General features: G+C 45.3%; 1 protein-coding gene across 1 annotated transcript in view; it reads right to left on the reverse strand.

Moving 5' to 3' along the window:
- nrxn2b (neurexin 2b) overlaps positions 1 to 12,526 on the reverse strand; it is a 179,423-nt gene that overhangs the window by 57,085 nt on the left and 109,812 nt on the right. The gene's annotated exons all lie outside the window — the stretch shown is intronic.

Here is a 12,526-nt window from a genome sequence, read left to right on the forward strand (position 1 = left end):
ACACACACACACACACACACACATTCAGAGCAACGTTGTTGTGCACGTAACCAGCAGACAACTTACCCACACATAATCGTTTTCTACAGGCATCAGTGAACACACACAAACACACACACACACACACACACACACACACACACACACACACACACACACACACACACACACACACACACACACACACACACACACACACACACACACACACTCACACACACACACACACACACACACAAACTCTCACACTCACACACACACACAGCCCTTTGTCCGGCTCTGGCATGTGTGTGTGTGTGTGTGTGTGTGTGTGGGAGGTTAATATCCTCACACTCCCCTCAACCTTCACACTTGATTACCGTGCTCCGTGTGGTGTCTGTCTGGACCGGAGTGGGTATGCTTCGACTTTGGCCCTCTATGGCCCTTCACAAGGGTCCCCTGAATGACACGTAGACGTGTGTTGGCCGTGTGCTCAAAATGTCCCCTTCCACAATCCATGACATTGTCAACATTTGATTTGTCAGGTCTGAAGAGGTCCATGTTGTGGCTAATATATGTCAACGCAAGTGAGTGGAAGGCCAAGGCCAAGGCTTTTCCCGATGTAGGGCAGCAAAATAGCCAGTAGCCTAGCAACAGGAACTTAAACCACCCCACAATAAGGGTGGTTATGGAGAGGTTGATAAGTGGTGCTTCGTGAACTGAATTATAACCTTCAATATGACTTACAAAAGAGTAAAGCTTTGGGCAGGTATCCCAGTCGGTAAGCAATGTCTTTGTATTTAGCTCATCTTTGGTATTAGGTAGATGCTCATTTCCAAAGCGACTCACATTGAACACAGAAACAGGTCATTCCAGAACAGGGAGGGGTCAGGGGTCGTCTTACTCTAAGGGGGCTTACAGGCAGGTGTGTGTGTGTGTTCTGCTGGTGTCAGCGTCCCGCCCGGTTCCGGAGGGAGGGGGGGGGGGGGGGGAGGAGGCAGACACCAGTGCCTCTTGCGCGGGGCAGTGTGAGCCAGGCTGCAGGCTGACTCCAGCAGAGCCAGCCTGTCTGCCCTTGACGAGAGCAGGAGGTAGCCTTGGAAGACGGCCAGACCGCAGGCTCCCGCCCTGGGGCCGCCCGGGCCGCCGGGGGGGCCCCCCCCACTGGTGGAGGAATACGGTAAGAGCGCTGCAGCGCTGACGGGATAGACAGGATGGGATAGATGGGCAGAGACACACGCGCACACAGGCGCGGACGGGATGAGTTGGACTCAAGGTAGTTTGCCGGTTGACCGGAATAAGTTGTTCAATAGTGTGAGAATAAAGATACAGGGTTCGATACCAAATGCCTGCAGTCTGCCTGAAGAGATCCTAGAGCAAGATGGCCCCTAACCCCTACCTGCTCCTTAAGGACCTGTCTCTGTATTCACTGTCTAACCCCTACCTGCTCCTTAATGACCTGTCTCTGTATGCACTGTCTAACCCCTACCTGCTCCTTAATGACCTGTCTCTGTATTCACTGTCTAACCCCTACCTGCTCCTTAATGACCTGTCTCTGTATTCACTGTCTAACCCCTACCTGCTCCTTAATGACCTGTCTCTGTATTCACTGTCTAACCCCTACCTGCTCCTTAATGACCTGTCTCTGTGTTCACTGTCTAACCCCTACCTGCTCCTTAATGACCTGTCTCTGTATTCACTGTCTAACCCCTACCTGCTCCTTAATGGCCTGTCTCTGTATTCACTGTCTAACCCCTACCTTATTCTTAGTGCCATGTATCTGAATTCATTGTAAGGTAGTTTTAAACAAATAATTTTCCTAAATAATATAGACTATAGTAAAATATGCATATATAGTAATATGTGTATGCATAATATACATTTATATATTCATTGCCTGCATTAACATCTCAACAGTATAATTAGAACGTGTGTGTGTGTTTGTTTGCGTGGAAGTGAGTGTGTGTGTGTGTGTGTAGATGTGCCTGCGTGTGTAAATGTGTCTGTGTAGTGATAGAGTTATGCAGGACACCCCAGGGTGCCACTTCCCTGAGTCATCAGCACCCTCTTCATTAACTGCCCTCTTTGACTTTCGAATCGGGGACTTTTTATGATCATACATTTATTTAAGCGTTGGCATAGACTGCAGGACCAAACTGCTTAGCAAAGCTTATGTTCACACAGAGCCACAAAAGGTAAAAGATTATACTTAATACTATGATATTAAAAGGGAGGCCATGCCTGCAACAGAAATCATGATCTGCCACAACTCTGTGACCGCGCCAGCATGCGTTGGACCAATTCTGAAAATGTGCCCTGAAGGGACAAACTTCTCAGCTAGATTTGCACGGAGACAGAGTTCCTGTTACAGATCACCATTTGTTCCCAACGCGCATATGAGGCAGTACTCCAACTTGTGTTGTGTCCAAAGTGTGTGTGTTTGTGTGTGTGTCCCTTGTGTTTAATTCAACAGATTCTATATTCAGCCACTTCACCAGCGACATCTTCTATGGAGAGGCTCAACAAAATGTCACCTTCCATTTTGTTTGTTCGACTTTGGATATTTTTTCGTCAACAACAGCCGGTCGGGTCAAGGTTATAAGTGGGATGACGGGGAGGGGGTGGTGGACGGGGGTTTCCATAGCAACGCATATTTTGGAGATAAAGGGACAGGGTTCTATCGGCAGCCATCTTGAGAGGGCATTTTAGATCGTAACAAAATAAAAGCGTGGAGGGGACAGAATGAGAAGCTAATGAAGAGCGGTGCATGTGAGCACATGGGCGCCTGCGTGCGCTCAATAGTGTGCACATCTGCAGAGGCCATCGCAGGGATCAGGGGAAATGAGAGATGATGGAAGCTGATAGAAACACAAGTTGACACACACACACACACAGCCATAGACACACAAGAGTCAACACACGAACCACAGACACAAAGACACAAACACACACACACACACACACACACACACACACACACACACACACACACACACACACACACACACACACACATACACACAGGAGGATCTTTCGGTGTTTTGAGGGAATAGAATGGTTGTGATATAGCCACGATTATTTTTTTCATTATACATCATTTAGTACAAACATGGGAAACATTGTGCTTCATTTCTGTTTCTGAAACCTCTCGCCCCCCCCCCCATCCATATGCGCTTATTTACAACCCATGGCCATCGTTTCATTTTGTTTAAAATGCACGCATACACCCTGCATGTCTTACATGGACATGTTCTGTGAACACAATATTCATAACAGGCAATGACCTCCCCATGTGCGAGAGGTTATTCTTCATACTCAGTGTGTATTGATTGACTCTGTTGTGGCGTGCAATGATCATGGCAAGCTGCATGTCTATAGAAATAAGGAATAGAGAACCCGATCAATAGTTCTTGAATTTCTAAAGACGGAGAGTGGAATCAATTCAAATCATCCCAATCATCAAAACCATTATTTAGTGTGTGAGCATAGGGAAGAGTTATTTTGCTCTCAAATCGCATGTCTGTGTATGTATATGTGTGTATGAGCCCATAGTGTGTGTACATGTCACCCAGACCCAGTTGCCACAGCCCACAGCCAGGTCACCCCGTCATGGTCGAACATTATAGGGTAGGGCCCGTTGTACTCAGACTATTGACCACTTTTATATGAATGAGGGCGTTAAGACTCTGCTAAAATGTAGGGCTGTCAAATTCTGGTCGGTCGGTCGATAGGCGCTCGTTCGACCAGAATCTCGTCGGCCTCGAAAACCGCTGGTGTTCCTTTCAGGAGGCAAAAAAGGCGCTTCTTCATTTGTTATTTTCAGGGGCGTGAGGGACATGGCAGAGCGATGTGTTTTATTTTCGAGTGAAGGAGCCTATATTTCAAGGCTATATTGTGTTAGAAATAACACTGAAGGCCTGAAGGCGGCATAGTTCAGCAACGCTGAGATTCACGTGGTTATTCAAAAACTGTTAAAATAGCTACGTTTCCATCTGGCAACCGGATTGTAATGCACGAGGTAGTGGAGTAACAGTTAAGCGCTGTGGGATTGAGCTCGTCACATGTACACTTGCGCACACTCAAAACACACACTTACACACACACAAAACACACACTCACTGCCCTTATTCCTTCAGCGCCGAGGCTCAAAGGAGACGTTTCCCTTCCAGAGAAAAACAAAGATGGCCGGCGCAACACAGGGATGCTGGCTGTCTGGGTGGGAAGGAGGGGCGAGAAGAGGAGGAGGAGGAGGAGGATGAGGAGGAGAGACAAGAAGTAGAGAGGTAGAGGATGGAGAGGAGATGAGAGAATGTGCGAGGAATCCAAGAAGGGAGAGGAGGAGTGCAGGGAGGAGAGGGAGTGACACGAAGACGGAGGAGGGGGAGAAGAGAAAGAAGGGAGGAGGGATGAAGTCTAGGACAGGATGAGAAGATGAGAGGATCGGAGGAGATGAGACTAGAGGATGTGGGGGTGAGGACACGACGAGAAGAGCTGGAGACAGGGGAGGAGAGTTGTGCACGGGGCCGGGGGCCCGCCTCCAAACAGACTGACCCCCCAGCTGTGATTACCTCTGGCCCCCTCCCCCCCCCCGCGCCAATTACAAAGATAAGAACAGCTCTTGTATTGGCACGTCCTAGTCTCTGTGTACACTTTGTGTGTGTGTGTGTGTGTGTGTGTGTGTGTGTCTTTGTGTGTGTCTGTGTGTATAGTTGTGTATGTGTGTGTGTGTGTGTTTGCGTGTACGTGTGCATATGTGTGTGTGTGTGCAGGCGGCTGTGCAGATTGCACTTTGGTGCACCAAACCCCATCTATATTCACTGCATGCTTTGAAACAGCCACCCACTCACACACATACACACACAAACACATAAACACACACACACACACACACACACACACACACACACACACACACACACACACACACACACACACACACACACACACACACACACACACACACACACACACACACACACACACACGCGCGCGCTTGAGGTTACGCATACATGGCGAGATGGCAGCATATGATGAAAGCACTCAGAATTGCATATGGCCACCACAGGGAGACAGCTTCTGGGTAAGGGAGGGTGAGGGGGGGACAGATTGATTTTAAGAGGCGAGAAATGAATCATGCACTCCTCATATTCCACACCCACTACAGATGTAGTGCCATTACGTTCTGGCTTTCAACCAATACATACACACACAAAGAAACTCAGACTCGCGTACATACACACTCACACATACACTTTTTATAAAGTTCCACATTAAATGAAATCTGAACTCAGGGGAAAAAGTATTTGATTTGGTGTAAGGCGTTCTTCCATAAACTCCCAATTTACGATTTTATAAAGAAAATAAAAGTAGCAGAAAATCTTTAGACAAGAGGGAGTGAGAGGAAGAGAGAGAAAAAAAGAGGACAACGATAGAGGTAGGTAAATTAAGGTAAAGGGCAAGTAAACTATTGATATTGTTTTTTTATGCTCAGTTTATGTTTGGATCTTCCACTTGCTACTTGTTTCTGGCCTCACTTTTCCTAAATAATCAGCTATCAGCAAATTGTAATGGTCCATACAGTCTTCTTAAACACTTAGCTAGGAACCGCTGGTCTTTCTGCTCTGACTTAAAGAGCAAGAAAACTTAGCTAGGAACCATTGGTCTTTTCCACAGACATAAATAGCGGGAAAGCCAAGTAACTGAACACTTCCAAGCGGTCCCACATTGAAAACCTCCCTGGGAGGACTTAAATACGAGATAAATACAGAAGCCAAAAAAATAAATGAAAAGGAAAAATAAAAGTCCTAGAGAGGGAGAGAGTGTTAGCCTGGGGTGGTTGGCATTTCCAAAACATCTCAACAAGCCATTGACTTCACAGTTTGCCGTTCTACCAGACCAGAGAGCCGTTTGTGGGAAGTAAATACACCGGAGCAGTACAATGCCTACAAATAACCCTTTCTCCTACTGTTTTCTCGCTCTCCAAGTAATTCAGGCTACAATATTTCAATGGGATGATTGTGTTTATTTGACAATTTCCTTTCTTTGCAGACAAATGATTATAGAAAAAGACAACAGAAGCAAACTACCTAATAAGTTTGGTTTGTGAATTATGATTGTTATTTCTAAATGAAGAAACACATTTGTCTCAGTGTTCAGGGATGGAATGATTGTTTGTGTGTTCGTGCTAATGACTTCTGTTGTGTTAAGATGATAAGCAACCACCCATAGACCATCACGTACTGCTCTACCAGGGAGATGTAACATAAAGCCATAAAAGTAACAAATGATGGGGAGCTAAACATTTGTTATTGCCATATGTTGGGTTAACAATATTGACCAACTACGCCTCATTTTAGACGTGTTGATTTAAATTGACATAAAAATTGTAATTTCAGCTGTCATAACGGCATATTTTATGCTTTTATATTTTATTAAGCATTAAAAAAGCTCGGTTTCACTGGTTTAAAACTCTATTCAATGGTGGAGAATCCTGGCGGCTTTACCGCACAATTTAACAAGCTAAATATTGCGGTAAATACCGAATTTTCCAAACAGTCAAATGAGCTACTACTCTTGATTTTTGCAGCCAGTTTTTATGAACCTTCTTCGTCCAATCAACAACAACCGGAGTCAGACTATACCGGTCCATTGCTGATGGTCCACCGTTGTGCTTTCACTCCACCGCACTATGTCAATCCAAGCTCTATCGGGTGTTTAATCCATGTTCAATTAGCCGTAAACCCAGCTGTCATTGACGCTGTTGTAGAGTGAAATATTATATTATTAAAATATGTGATAAAACACAACAGCATAAAACGCGGCGTCATGAAAGCGAAAAGGACGAAATTTGGCGTTGACGGAAATCGATACCCATCTCTGATGAGGCCGTGCACGTGCACACACGCGGACGCACTCAAGCACACACACACTAATTAATTTCCGCCAGGGGATATTCGACCAACAAGTGAGAAGTCTATTGAACTTATGCTCCGGTACCGCGCACGCATATAGCTGTATGGTAGCGGTATGCAGGTTCAGTAGATCTCTCAGTACTGGGTCGAATTCTATTGAATGTGCACTTTATCATGTCTGCAGGGATGTAGGTCTGCATGGGCACATGCATGCCTCATGCAAGTACTCAAAATGTTCCAATTCCGTTTTTTGTCAGGGTTTGGGGACTTTACTGATTACATGTCCCTTTGAAGTAGGAGGGCTTCAAAGCCCTCTCTTATTGGGTCATGTCTAATGAACATTTTGGTTCAACACGCATGATAGAATGCAGGAAGAAAAAAACGGATTGAATCCTGCTTAAATAGGTCGTGTGTAAGGGGAGGGAAAGGAAAAACGTGTGTGTGATACTTTCCAAAACACGGAACTATAATCCACAGACATGTTATAATTTCCATTTGCTCTCCAAGAAATCAAAACGAAGCAGTGTATTCTCGTTTTTTACAGCGCCACTCTCCGGCTCCGAGGACATTTAGCTGTCTGAGGAGCGATCACGCACGGCTGACTGTCGCAGTTCGGGGCTGCATCGTTTCAGCTCTCCCCCCTCCTCCCCCTCCTCCCCCTCCTCCCCCTACTCTGCTGGGGGAGTCACGGGGCCGAGGCGGGACGTTAACGGCTCTCGTTGGCTCACTGCTTCCTATTTGGCCCCGCCGGTTTTTTGGCAAACAAGGAGGAGGGGAAACAAAGGGGAGAGTAGCTGGTGGAGCGTTCGTCCTTCACCGCTCCACCTTGCAGCGTGCTCTGAGCATCCAGAGTGGATCATTCGGGGCTTCATTTGAAATGGAGCTCTATCGTTTGGGCTCTGTTCTATGTTCAACGCTCAAGATGTAATGCCCTACATATAATGTTCTGTGTTACTGCACTATTATCAATGTATGCATTTACTTTACATTCAAAGTATATATTTTCTGTTCGATATTTCTTGCTATATATTAACTGTTCTTTATTCGGTGCTCTAACTTCAATGTTCAATATCAGTGGTCCATAATATAAACTTCTATGCTCAAAGGCTTTCTGAAACAACTCTGAATGGAAAGCTTGTATTTTAGAGCATAACAATTAACAATCTTTAACACATTTGACTTTGATTCCTCTGCATTTGAGGTTCTACCTGTAATGCTTTAGGCCTACATATACAACTCGGTCTTTAGCTAGCTTTATCATTAGGGCTGTGCATTTGAAGCCCTGAATTAAGACTTTCCTGATAACAAGAACTTCTAATACTACAAAAAAATGTAATTCATATAACATGACAGAGTACTAAACATTACACGACATTACAGCCGGGCTAAACTGCACTGCCCAGCTTAGCGATTGCCACAGCTACGTCCGACCACACATCCATTGCATCACAGCCATTGGCTCGCGACGGAGTGCGATGAGATATGATAACGACTTATGAAATAACTCTTTCAAATTCAATAATCTCAGCCAGAGCACAGGGACAGAGAGATAGAGAGGCAGACAGAGAGTAAGATAGGGAGAGAGGACGATAGAATAATTAAGAGAGTGAGGAAGAGAGAGTGAGAGGGTGAAATACAATTAAAAAGAGAGAGAAATGGAGAGTAAATGCGCAAGAGAGAGGGAGGGAAGGTGAAATACATTGAGAGAGAGTGAAAAATGGAGAGGGTATATGTCAGATAGAGAGAGTGAGAGAGAGAATAAGTGTGTAACTGTGGGCGATAAAGAGAGAGAGAGAGAGAGAGAGAGAGAGAGAGAGAGAGAGAGAGAGAGAGAGAGAGAGAGAGAGAGAGAGAGAGAGATAACCATCTGCTCAGTGACAACATAACGCTCATCCAGGCCGGCAGTGCCTTCCAACCAGATTCCACATGCGTGAGGAGGAACTCGCCATGTGCTCACACATAGAGCAACATGGAGCAGCAGCTGGGCTCAGTGTAGCTGGGGAACCATGGAGAAATATGGAGGAACCATGGGGGAACCATAGAGAAACATTGAGGATCCATACCGCCGGGGAAACACGGGGGAACCATGGCAGAGACGTAGGGGAACAGTGGTGCCTTCCATGGGTGGAGGAGGTTTACTGTGGTACCTATGACTGTAAGTCGCTTTGGATAAAAGCAGTTTGAAAATTACTTAATTGGAATAGCGTGTGTACGTGTATGTGTTTGCATTTGCGTATGTTTGTGTGTTGGACTGAGCACAGTGGGCAGGTGTGCAGGCCGAGAGGTTGTGACATTAGCAGACAGGGGGCGCCACCATTTCAACATGGCAGACCATATGCCAGCCCGCCCCCGCCCCCTGCCCCGTCTCATTGGCCCAGGGTTGGCACAGAATCGGGCCGACGCTGCCCTGGCCCGGGGCCCGAGGGTCACCGACTCCTCAGCCAATCACAGCATGGGGGCGCATAAGATCACGCTCTGGACACAACCCGGGGATGGTGGGGGTTGTAGTCCCACAACAGCGGGCTAGAGCGATACAAACTACAGTTCATCTTGGCGCTAATCGTTCTCAATGATTTGGATATTCTTATGTATTTTAGAGAGCATTACAAATAAGTATATGTAGAAGGAGAGGTAGTTTTAGTAGAAGTAGCAGTAGTCGTATAACTTTGATGTTTTACATATAGTTGTATTTGCATAATCTAATTGTAGTAGTAGTAATATCAATACGAGTAGTGGGAACAGTGCTATAAGGGATCCTTGGCAACATCGATGTTTCGTCTATCGTAGTAGTCGTATTAGCAGTAGCAGTGGGGAAAAGCCAATCGCCTCACATGCATAAGTGCTAGCCATGGTAATATAAGCAGAAAAGTGTGCGCTAATAGCAGCATTATCAATGTCTGTATATTCTGGGTTATTGTTTAGCTCTCTTTTTTCAGTTTACTGAGTGTGGCTAGCGTGTTTTTAATCAGGGCTTTGAGGGAAAACCATTTGTGGTTCAACTGTTTATTCAGAACGGGCCTGCAGTCAACCACAATTAATGAAAAGGTTTTCCTAATAGCTCTGTGGCCATTGTGTGGCAGTGAATGTTTGTGGACGTGCGTCTCTGGGTCTGTGTGTGTTTCCAAAGCAGGGAGTTCTATTATGACCATAATATCTGTGCACCACATGAGCCTGCTTTATAGTAGAATCAGTTTGGCTATTGACTAAGTATACCACGTGACGTAAAAAAACTGAGTGTGTACGCTTTTGAAGGGGTTAGAGTAGGGGGGGTGGGGTCTTATTATTTAGTCAGATGAACATTCATCTTAATAATGTGTTGATATATGCGTATGTGTGTGAGTGTCTGTGGGTAGTTATGCATGTATGTATACGCGCATGCATCTGAAGGTGTCTATTAACGTATGTTTGTGTGTATGTCAACATCAAACATCTGTTCAAGCAAAGATACCTGAATCTGAAACCTTCAGGCACTAAGCGCTGGCTCGGCCACCTCATTAATTCACGATTCACGACTCGACTAAACCGGCTACACAGCCTAATTCATTCACCAACCCGGACTAATACGTTCTCTAATTCAAACGACACCTCAAAGGCTGGAAGGACGGCTCAACCGCCTCATTTATTTATAATTTACGACAAAATGTTTGATTAAACTAAGAGGACGCCTTAATAAAGGGCCATGCCTCATATATTTACAATTCCCGACTAACAAGACTTAACCATAACGACGCCTTACAAGAAAGTGTCCGAAAAGCCTGATGGATTCATCACACATCAGCGCTCTGTCTATTCAAAGTCTGCCTTCTATCAATGCGTCCTTCAACCACCGCACACCATCTTCTACACTTAGACACACACAAACACACACACACACACACACACAGCCTAGCCAACAGTCTGACGCACATGCGTGTGTACCTTCATAGCTGAAGACCAGGGCTGTGAAAGGAGGGACCCACATGTGCACTTCTATCGGTGTTGAGATAATCCTTCATCTCAGGGCTATCTCTCTGTTCTTACTGTGCTTTCATCTCTCTCTCTCTCTCTCTCCCCCTTTCTCACCCTCAATCTTCTCTCTATCTTCCTACCTCTCTCTTTCTCTATAGGCTTTCTCTTTGTACATCTTCCCTCAACTGCAAAGGCTAAGGCATCACACACACATACACACACACAAACATTCACACACCCACACAAACACACACACACACAAACACACACACACACACGCACACGCACACACACACACACAACTCATAACTATGCTTGTACATTAGAGTGAGCACAAGGCAGTCTACTGCAAAAAAAGATTTGTTCAGTCACGCATGAAAATATGATGATTGAAATACAACTATTCATATATATTCTCCCCACACCCGAGTCCACCCCCGCAACATAACAACCTGCCAGTTTATCATCTGTCAGTACTCCTTGCACAACATTTGAATCATCTGGCTGCGACGTACATGTTGAACCACATATCTTCATATAAATAATTGATTCAAGCATTGCTAGTCATTCAATGTGTTAATATTAGCCTAACGTACAGGTAATAAATCAAACGCACAGCTGGATGTATGGATATATAGCTGAATATCTCCTCAATCCCCAATGCACACAGAGGCTCACACTAACACATACACACACACAGAGAGTCAACCATCATTCAACGTGAGGGACTACTCTCCCGTGACTGTGCAGATAGCGAGATATGACTGGTACTGGAGCACTCTGCTGGAGGATCCGACACACGGAAACACAACCGCTTCCACCGTCGCAATGTCTCCCCATCACCACCGTGGCTGATTTGTATTTATTTATTCATTCAGGCAGACCAGATAGATTTCCAGTCCAATGGTGCTATCTAGTGGCGGCAAATGCTTCTGGGGTTACTTAAACACCTCCGTTGCTCCACCGTGGCTGACATGATATGGTGATTTTAGCCTTGTTGTCAGGTTTGATGTCTCTTCTACAAATGCTCAATACGTGTGACAGCCTACAACTGGGGCTCAAATGACAGGAATCCACACGTAAGCGCAAAAAAAGTCACACGCATAAGCGCACACGCAGAACCCACACACACGTATACATCAAGGCACTCGCACAACCCCACACACATATATACATCAAAGTACATTCAAACGCACGCACGCACACAGGGCTCATTTGAACACATGGACGGTAGGAACATTGTTGTATCCCCTTGACTTACCTTTCTGAGTCAACCTCCAATGACAATGAACACATATACAATGACCTTTACATGTGTGTGTGTGCGTGTGCATGTGTGTGTGTGTGTGTGTCTCGCTGTCGGTGTGTGGAAGAGTTTATTCGAAGAAAGGGTCAGGTGTCAGACATTATCTTGCTCTGGACCAAAATAAAATGTTTTGTTCTATTTTCTGTATTTCTTTGCATGCTTATTATAATCTCTCGCGCATTGCTTATAATGTTACGACAGTGGCACACACATTTCTCTTATGGGAATAATAAGCAACCTATATTATTAATCTACATAAACATATACAGGCCTATATATATTATTACATGTTTGGTGGTGGTGTCTCTCACTAGAGCTACAGCATTTAGCCTTTGAAAGCGTACAGGTTAACAGTTTTCTCTTACGTAGACAAGCATCACCT

Source organism: Gadus chalcogrammus, chromosome 17, assembly GCF_026213295.1.
Source record: "Gadus chalcogrammus isolate NIFS_2021 chromosome 17, NIFS_Gcha_1.0, whole genome shotgun sequence".
Classification (NCBI taxonomy): domain Eukaryota; kingdom Metazoa; phylum Chordata; class Actinopteri; order Gadiformes; family Gadidae; genus Gadus; species Gadus chalcogrammus.